Raw genomic sequence first — 9651 nt, 5'->3', positions numbered from 1 at the left:
TCCCAATTTTTATTTCCTTTTAAGTTCTTCTCTATAAAATAATATTTTTAATATATACAGTCCCTTTTGACAGAAAATAATTGGAGACTGAGACATGGAGAAGTTGTTTTCAGGAAGCAAGAAATGAGAGTCAAGCATGTTGTTGAATATTCTAGAATGAGGGGCTGATATGGCTCAAACCATAGTGAATACTTACTCTCTTTCTGCCATCCTCCACATCTGATGAATTGGCATGTAGGTATAGTATCTGGCTCTATTACCCAATAAAATCCATTCAAATCTCAGGACCAAGAGAGTGTAATCAATGGAGATTGCAACACAACAAAGTCCAACCCTGCCCCCAGACTAAATTCACACACACCCTATTTTCCATGATGACTGGAGGATCACTAGTAAAAAGAAATCCTGTTTGATTTTTCCATTTCTTAAAACCAAGGTAGGGAAACTTTTGATTACTGTACTCCTGCTAAGATTGGGTAACTTGAAATAAACCTTGAATTGAACCTTGTATCTCCTTAATGTATCGTTCACTGTTGTCGTATTATAGCATATATTCCAAACCAGACAGGCCTGTAATTTTAAGACCATTATATGGCATCACAATGTTCAAGTATAAAGGAATCTAATTTTGCCTTTAGTTACTCGCTCAGTATCCTGGAATCAAAGTCTTCAGTCAGTCAGCTAAATGTATGTAGTCAGCACAACCTTCTTCTCAAGGGTCATAAGGAATAGGCCATAAATGCTAGCTAGCCAGTGATACCCACGTCCCACAAGAGAATTTTAAAAAAATATAGTAAGGATAGAAACCAGAATGCGTGTGAAATTTAGCATTGTAAATTCCAAGATATTTAAATCAACAAAACTGTGATATGTTACATGGGCTAACATGTAGAAAACCACAAACTGCATCACTTTAGTGGCAATCATTCACACAAAGTTTGTCATGACAGTTGGGTAATGACATTAAGTAGATGCCGAAGAATGACATGGTGACAGCAGTATGAAAGCTGTGAAAAGTCTTTCCTAACAGTCATCAATCTATTCAGGTTTAAAGCTGAACTTACAACTAGAACCAAGACTAAAGTGCTACAATCAAAGTTAAAGGTTATAAATCTATACAGAAGCACAGTGAGTACTCTATACTTCACACTTACAAAGAAATTGGCAATTTACAAGATGCTGAGGACAGCTCTAATTTAAGAGATGGCTTTTAAGTAGTGCTAAAAGGACAGTTCCAAATTAATCAATTAATTATCATGTTTAAAAAGAAAGCAGTAATAAAACCAGCCTTCAATCTATTGACTCCATCTATACTTCCCGCTGCCTCGGGAAAGCAACCAACATAATCAAAGATCCCCCCCCCCCCAATCATTGTAGGATTATGCAAGAATCCCCATCATCTAAAATACTGGACAAGAGCATTAATTTTTTTAATATCTAAAATAATGGACAAAATCCTGAGCTCATGCTGCAACAAATATACACAGAGCCAGATTTGTCTCTGGGACAAATGTTCACTAATTTACACCTCCACTCTAAGAGAACAATTAACCAAACCTAACACCTCTGGTCCAGAACTAACATTTACACCTCGAGTTACCCAATGTAGGCTGTATGAAGCCTCAGAGATACTGAACATTCAACTTCAATCAAAATATTTTCATGCATACTCCTAACTATCAGAAGGCTAATTGACCTCAAAGAGAACACCAGAAATACAGTGGAAACACAGACTTGAGAGGAGATAACAGGGGACACAGTCTGATCTTACCTTGGGGGAGAGTCTTTTTCAACAACAAGCTTCTGAAGAAACAGCTTCCTCATAGAATTCCAGATCCAATAAGCAGCTTCAGAACTAAGAACTACAGAGACCGGATAAAGAAGCTGAATTGGGAAGACAAACCAAGAGCATCATCACTACAAAGGACATCCAACAGGGGGAGAAGCAAACCGAGCGCTATCTGAACAAGAGGCCTATTCTGAATCAAGAGAACCGATGGGAAGAATCTTAGCAACTGGACACACTTTAAAACAGTTTTTTTTTCCTCAGTGGTGAACTAAAACTCTCAAGATCCCAAAATTTCCAACATAGTTGGCATGGAGGGCAAGGCAGGGGGTGACAAGGGTTGGAAGCCTGATTAAAGTTTCTGTGATTAAAACTGCTGTTTAGCTTCTAATTTTATTTATTCTGCATTCATTTTAGAAGTGTATTTAATTACTGTCCTCTGTATAGTTGATAGTGTTAATTTCACTGTTTAGTGTTTTTTAAAATCTATTTCTTGTATAATACTTACCTTTCATATTTAAATAAACACAGATTCTTTTGCCCTGAAACACCTGTCTACTACCTTCTTCATTTCACGTTCCCTAAATAAGTTCAGTGTCAGAATCAGGGATCTGGTGGTGATTTGAACCACCTAAAATCAGTTAATTACTGAGGGCAAACCAGAACTCTACAGGATTCATTGGCGAGTGATACAAAGGTAAAAAATTTGACTTCACAGAAGCCTTGAACCATGGGTGTCGCTGGCTGGGCCAGCATTTATTGCCTGTTCCTAGTTGCCCAGGAGAAGATGGTAATGACCTGTTTTCTTGAGCTGCTGCAGTCCATGTGTTCTAGTTAGATCCATAATGCCCTTAGTAGAGGATTTCCAGGATTCTTACATAGCGACACTGAAGGATTTCCAAGTCAGGATGGTGAGTGGCTTGGAGGGGAATTTGCAGGTGGTGCTGTTTTCTATATAAATATTGCCCATGTCCTTCTAAATGAAAGTGGTTATGGGTTTGGAAGGCGCTGTCTAAGGATCTTTGGTGAATTGCTGCAGTGCATCTTATTGATAGTACACACGGCTACTACTGATTTTATTATTTCAAAAATATACTTTATTCATAAAATTATTTTGATATCTATACAATTGGTGATGCCATACATACGTATACATTCCATTTCTTTACATAGAGAGATTGGAATTAATCTGTACATTGACTATCCAGATATTTTGCTGAGGTGTAAGCGGAGCCCAAATACTGAGTGGACCACCTGTTCTTCTTAGGCAGGCAGACCTTACACGGTGGTCTTTCCCCACCGTGCCTTGGCGGCAGCTGTCCCAAGCTTCAGCGTGTCCCTCAACACATAGTCTTGGAATGTGCCAGTCTGCAACACTCAGTCAGGGTCAACTCAGCTGGAAGATCAACAGGTTTCGTGCAGACCAAAGAGCGTCTTTCACTGAGTTGATGATCCTCCAGATACAGTTGATGTTCGTCTCAGTGTGCGTCCCAGGGAACAGACTGTAAAACACGGAGTCCTGCGGCACGGAGCTGCTCGGGACGAACCTCAACAAACACCACTGCATTCCTCTCCAGACTTCTTTTGCATAGGCACATTCCAGAAGGAGGTGTGTGACAGTTTCATCCCCTCCACAGCTGCTTTGAGGGAAGCGTGCAGTGGGGCAGAGAGTCCAGGCACACACAAAGGATCTCACCAGCAGAGCCCTTCTCACCACCAGCCAAGCCATGTCTTGGTGCTTGTTTGAAAGTTCTGGCAATGGGGCGTTCTGCCAAATGACTTTGACAGTCTGCCCAGGGAACCGCTCAACAGGATCCGCCCTCTCCTTTTCCTGAAGGGTCTCAAGGACACTACATGCTGATCACCTCCTGATGAATTTGTGGTCAAAGGTGTTTTTCTTTATAAATTTCTGCACGAAAGACAGGTGATACGGAATGGTCCAACTATGAATTTATGGTCAAAGGTGTTTTTCTTTATAAATTTCTGCACGAAGGATAGGTGATACGGAATGGTCCAACTACTTGGAGTGTTCCGTGGAAGCGAGGCCAGGCCCTTCGCAACACCGGGGACAGGTAGAACCTCAGTATGTAGTGACACTTGGTGTTTGCGTACTGGGGATCCATGCACAACTTGATGCAGCCACACACAAAGGTAGCCATTAGAGTGTTTCTCCCCCCATTGCCCAGATCTTTATATATGGTGTCCCTTCGGACCTAGTCCATCTTTGAACTCCACATGAAATGGAAGATGGCCCGGGTGACTGCGATGGCACAGGTTCTGGGAATAGGCCAACCTGTGCCACATATAACAAAACTGACAGTACCTCACACCTGATGACCAGGTTTTTTCCCGTGATGGAGAACGACCGTTGCTCCCAGCTGCCGAGTTTCTGCTTCACTTTCCTGATCCACCCCTCCCAAGACTTGGCGTACACCCCAGCCCCTCTGAACCAAATACCCAGCACCTTCAGGTGGACACTCCTGACAGTGAAGGGGATTGAGGATTGATCGGCCCAGTTCCCGAAGACCATGGCCTCGCTCTTGCCTCAGTTTACTTGGCCCCTGAGGCCCGTTTGATCTGGTCACATATACACATGAGTCTGTGCACGGACATCAGATCTGAGCAGAAAACGGCGACGTCATGCACGTACAGTGAGGCCTTAACCTGTAGGCCCCCCACTGCGAGGAATAGTTACCCCTCTCAGGCTCGTATCCTTCCTGATGGACTTGGCAAATGGCTCTATGCAGCACACAAACAAGGCAGGAGAGAGAGGGCAGCCCTGCTTGACTCCAGATCTGACTAGGCAGTTGTCTGATTCCCACCCATTGATTGAGACTGCACTGACAATGTTGGTGTCGAGCAGTCAGATCCAATTGCAGATTCCGTCCCCAAAGCCCATTTTGGAGAGAATATCTCTCATATACGTATGCGATATCCTGTCAAAGGCTTCCTCCTAGTCCACGCTGATGGGGCAGGTGTCCACCCCCGTGTCCTGCACATAGGCGATCGTATCCCTGAGGAGTGCGAGACTCTCAGCGATCTTCCTGCCTGGTACAGCACAGGGTCTTCAAGGAGAAGGAAGGGGAGCCTCTGTTCTCCATCATGTCGGCGGTCCCGTTGTGTGTGCTTCCTGCACAGAGGAGTCGGGTTGTCACCATTTATATGTACAACCCCCACATCCCAGCAGCTGACGTCCTGACCTTCCCAAGAAGATACGTCCAGGTTGAGGGAGAAAGCACCGATGTGGTCAACCCTTTCGGGATCTGTACCAGCAAGCGGCAGGTCAAGGTAACCCTGAGGGTGGACGCCAGTGGGAACATCCTCTACCCACCCTCCAGCTTCGCAATTGGAGGGAGCAGACGTTACCTGACATACGCAGAGCATCCGAAAGTGTGCCGAACCTGCGGGAGGTCAGGCCACATGGCTGTGGATTGTAAGGTGACTATTTGTCGGAACTGCAAGCAGGAGGGTCACTCGACCAAAGAATGCAAAGAGACGAAGAACTGTAATCTGTGCGGAGAGGTGGGCCACATGTGCAAGGCCTGCCCAAGACATGGGGCTGCCCCCTACACATAGATGGCCGGAGGTAGCAATGCAAGCTGTGAACCGCAAAAGACTTGCAAGGTACCACAAACCAGCAGGGGAACGGTGTCTGGTGGCACCCAGAAGGAAGGACAAGCTGGAACGGAGCAGACAGCAGCCAGCGGGGAGGTACAGCAGCTGATCCAAGCTCCTACAGGACAGACGGAGACAATGGAGGAGGAGGGAACCAAGGAGGCAGAGGAGTGGATTCCTGTAAACAACAGGAGGAGGAAAACCTGCCAGGCCCCCAAAGCCTCCCATCAAAGGGGGAAACGGCAGCTGCATGGTGAGAATACAGGCAGCTCTTTGGATGGTGAAGACAGGCGCAAGGAGGGTCGTCACCAGAAGAAGAGACAGAGCGCCGTGGGGAGAAAGGAGGGTAGCACCTCCCAAACAGGAAATGACGGACCCTCTGAGGTTACCGGTAAAGACCACCCCCCACCCGGTGAGAACCAGGAGGTATCCATCGCCCCACAGCTCCAGGTAACAGGGAGCAGCAATTCCCTGGCAGCCCCACTGTCAGACACAGAACTGGAATGTGGGGACCCTGGTCCCGGCCCGATGATACCAGAGCGGGGAAATGACTGCAGCGTGGAGCCGGACAGCTACTTCAGCCCTGCGAGGGTCCAGCAGTTTGCATTCACCACGGGGATGCAGACAGCTACCCTAGAGAGGTAGGACCTGGGGCAAATGGATGCTGGTAACCTCATAAACTGTTAAAATGGTGATAAAAATTGTGAGTATTAATGTGCGTAGCATTAAATCTGCTAAGCGATGTCCTGTTTCTGCAGGAGTGTGGGATAGCACACCTCAGCAGTTACAGGAGATGGTTGAGCCTGTGGGTCCATGGGCCGTCAGTTTGGTCGGGGGGCAATGATAACCGCTCCTCTGGCCTGGGTATCCTGCTTATTTTTACCTGGTTGATTTTAACCCTACTGCGAATCCTCTTGCAAGGATGCCTGCCTTGAAGAAGTTTTACTCCTCGCTCTACAAGAATCTGTGAATCTCTCTCTCTCTCACTGCAACCCCCAGGTCATCTCCTCTGCCCTGAAGCTCTTCAACACCCCAGCTCCAACCTTCCAGCTCAGCACCTCCCTCATGACCTGTCCTACCTGCCTATCTTCCTTTTCACCTATCCACTCCACCCTTCTCTCTGACCTATCACCTTCATCCCCACCCCCGTTCATCCATTGTACTCTTTGCTACCTTCCCCCATCCTCCTCTCTGACCTATCACCTCCATCCCCACCCCCATTCACCTATTGTACTCTATGCTACTTTCTCCCCACCCCCACCCCTCTCTCATTTATCTCTCCACTCTACAGGCATCCTGCCACTATTCCTGATGAAGGGCTTTTGCCCGAAACGTCGATTTTCCTGCTCCTCGGATGCTGCCTGACCTGCTGTGCTTTTCCAGCACCACTCTAATCTAGACTCTGGTTTCCAGCACTTGCAGTCCTTGTTTTTACCTATCCTGCTGCTAGGAGGCAACTTCACCATCTCCAAGGTTAAGGAGGTGGTGGGTGGGCGTCTCCTCGTCACTGACGTCATATACAGGAATACTCCCCTGAGACTAATTAATGTATATGCCCCAGCGGGTAAGAGCGAACTGTTAGCCGTCCTACAGCAGCTTCTACTGTTGCTGGCCACATCCAGGCCGGTCATTCTGGCCGGAGACTTCAACTGTATCATTGATGCAGATGGATGATCCGGCGGCGGGGGACAGGAAACTGGATGGAAACGTTCAAAGATGCCAAGCTGCATAACGTCTTCAGCACTCCTACAGACGGAGCGCAGCGCAGATACACCTGGTCATGGGCAGACAGGTCTATCCGCTCAAGGATAGATTACCTGTGTGTCCCGAACATTCTCGGTCAGATCACCGAGGTCAAGCCGGTGTTCTTCTCTGACCACTGCCTCCTGCTGGCCGACTGTCACCTATAGGACGAGCAGCGGGCTGGTAAGGGAACGTGGAAGCTGAACACAAAGCTGTTGATCCCAGGAGACATTGAGGAGCTCAAGAGGGATTACACAGGTTGGAGAAAACCATGAAACCCCTCTTTGAGTCTCCAGCAGACAGGTGGGAAATGGTAAAAGGGAATATCAAGATGTTCTTCATCCTCAAAGGTGTTCAGGAGGCGAGAGAGAGGCGGGGAAAACTGTCCCAACTCCAGGAAAGTATGCAGAACCTGCTCCTGCTGCAGATGATGGAGGTCGATGTCACGGAGAATAAAGGAGGTGAAGGGCCAGCAAGCCTCGCTCTTTGCCTCGGAGGCCTCCAAGATAATCTTCTGTTCCAGGAACCGCTCAGTGGAGCAGGATGAGACGTGCTCATGTTTCTTCTTCCAGAAGGTGCATAAACATAGCGCCGTGCTCAGCAGCCTGAAGGAAGAAGATGGCTCGGTAACGTCATCTCAGGCTGACATCATGAGGATCAGCAAATCCTTCTATGCCAGTCGGTATGACTCGAAGCCAACTGACAGCATGGCCTCCCAGTCGTTCCTGTCCTCTATCATGGAGGTCTTAGACGATAGAACACGGGAGAGGCGGGACCAGCCGCTATCTCTGGTGAAAATGTGTTGCTGGAAAAGCGCAGCAGGTCAGGCAGCATCCAAGGAACAGGAGAATCGACGTTTCGAGCATAAGCCTTTCTTCAGGGCTTATGCCCGAAACGTCGATTCTCCTGTTCCTTGGATGCTGCCTGACCTGCTGCGCTTTTCCAGCAACACATTTTCAGCTCTGATCTCCAGAATCTGCAGTCCTCGCTTTCTCCTCGCTATCTCTGGTGAACTGACCAAGGCCCTCGAGTCCTTCGAAAAGAATAAATCTCCCAAAAGCGACGGCTTACTGGTCGAGCTTTATTCTGCTGTATGGGACTTGACTGGCCAAGACCTGCTGGAGCTGTACGTCAGTATGCTTCTGGCAGGCACCATGAGCGAATCCATGAGGAAAGGCATCATCACCCTCGTCTACAAGCAGAAGGGGGAGAGGAAGGAAATCAGAAATTGGAGAACAATCTCACTATTAAACGTAGATTACAAAATCTTGTCAAACGTCATCGCCAACCGGGTCAAGTCTGCTCTGGGATCGGTGATTCACCCTGACCAAACACTGCTGCTACTGATTGTCGATGGTAGAGTTATTGAATATTTATGGACATGGCACAAGTCAACTGGGCTGCCTTGTCCTGGATGATGTCAAACGTCTTGAGAGTTGTTGTGAGCTGCACTCACCCAGGAAAGTTGGGAGTATTCCATCGCAGTCCTATCTTGTGCCTTGGGCAGTTTTTGAGACAGGTGGTGAGTTGGTTGCCACAGTATTCCTAGCCTCTGACCTGCTTTGTAGTCACTGTATTTTTATGGCTAGTCCAGTTCAGTTTCCGATCAATGGTAACCTCCAGGATGTTGATAGCGGGGAATTCAGTGATGGTAACATCCTTGAAAGTCAAGTGTAATAGTTGGCTTGTCTCTAACTGGAGTTAGTCGTTGTCTGTCACTTGTATGGTGTGAATATTACTTGCCAGTTGTCACCCTAAGCCCAGATATTGTCGAGATCTTGCTGCATTTGGACATGGACTGCTTCAGTATCTGAAGAGTTGTAAATGGTGCTGAACATTGTGCAATCATCAGTGAACATCCCCACGTCTGACCTTACGAGGGAAGGTCATTGATGAAGATAGTTGAGCAAAGGACACTAGTATGAAGAACTCCAAAACAGATATCTGAGACCTAAGAGGACTGACTTCCAAGAACCACAACCATCTTCCTATGTGCCATGTATGACTCCAACCATCGAATAGTTTCCCCATTATTCCCACAAATTCTAGTTTTGCTAGGTCTCAGTGCCACACTCTGTCAAATGTGGCCTTGATGTTAAGGTCTCTCAGTTTTACCTCACCTCTGGAATTCAGCTCTTTTGTCCATGTTTGAACTAAGGTTGTAGTGAGGTCAGAAGCTGAGTGACCTTGGCAGATCCCAAACTGGGTATCAGTAAACAGATTATTGCTGAGCAGGTGCTGCTTGATGCCACCGTTGATGACACCTTACATCACTTTACTAGTAATAGAAAATAGACTAATGGGGTGGTAATTGTCCACTTTGGATTTGCACAAGACACACCTGGGCAATTTTTCATATTGACTGGTAAATGCTAGTGGAGAAAGTGAGGACTGCAGATGCTGGAGATCAGAGCTGAAAATATGTTGCTGGAAAAGCACAGCAGGTCAGGCAGCATCCAAGGAGCAGGAAAATCGATGTTTCGGGCATGAGCCTGAAGAAGGGCCAA

The sequence above is a fragment of the Chiloscyllium plagiosum genome, unplaced genomic scaffold (assembly GCF_037043375.1).
Source record: "Chiloscyllium plagiosum isolate Xiang-an unplaced genomic scaffold, Cpla_swu_hap1 HiC_scaffold_30, whole genome shotgun sequence".
Lineage (NCBI taxonomy): Eukaryota > Metazoa > Chordata > Chondrichthyes > Orectolobiformes > Hemiscylliidae > Chiloscyllium > Chiloscyllium plagiosum.
The sequence above is the reverse complement of the archived record's forward strand: the minus strand, read 5'-3'. Positions refer to the sequence as shown.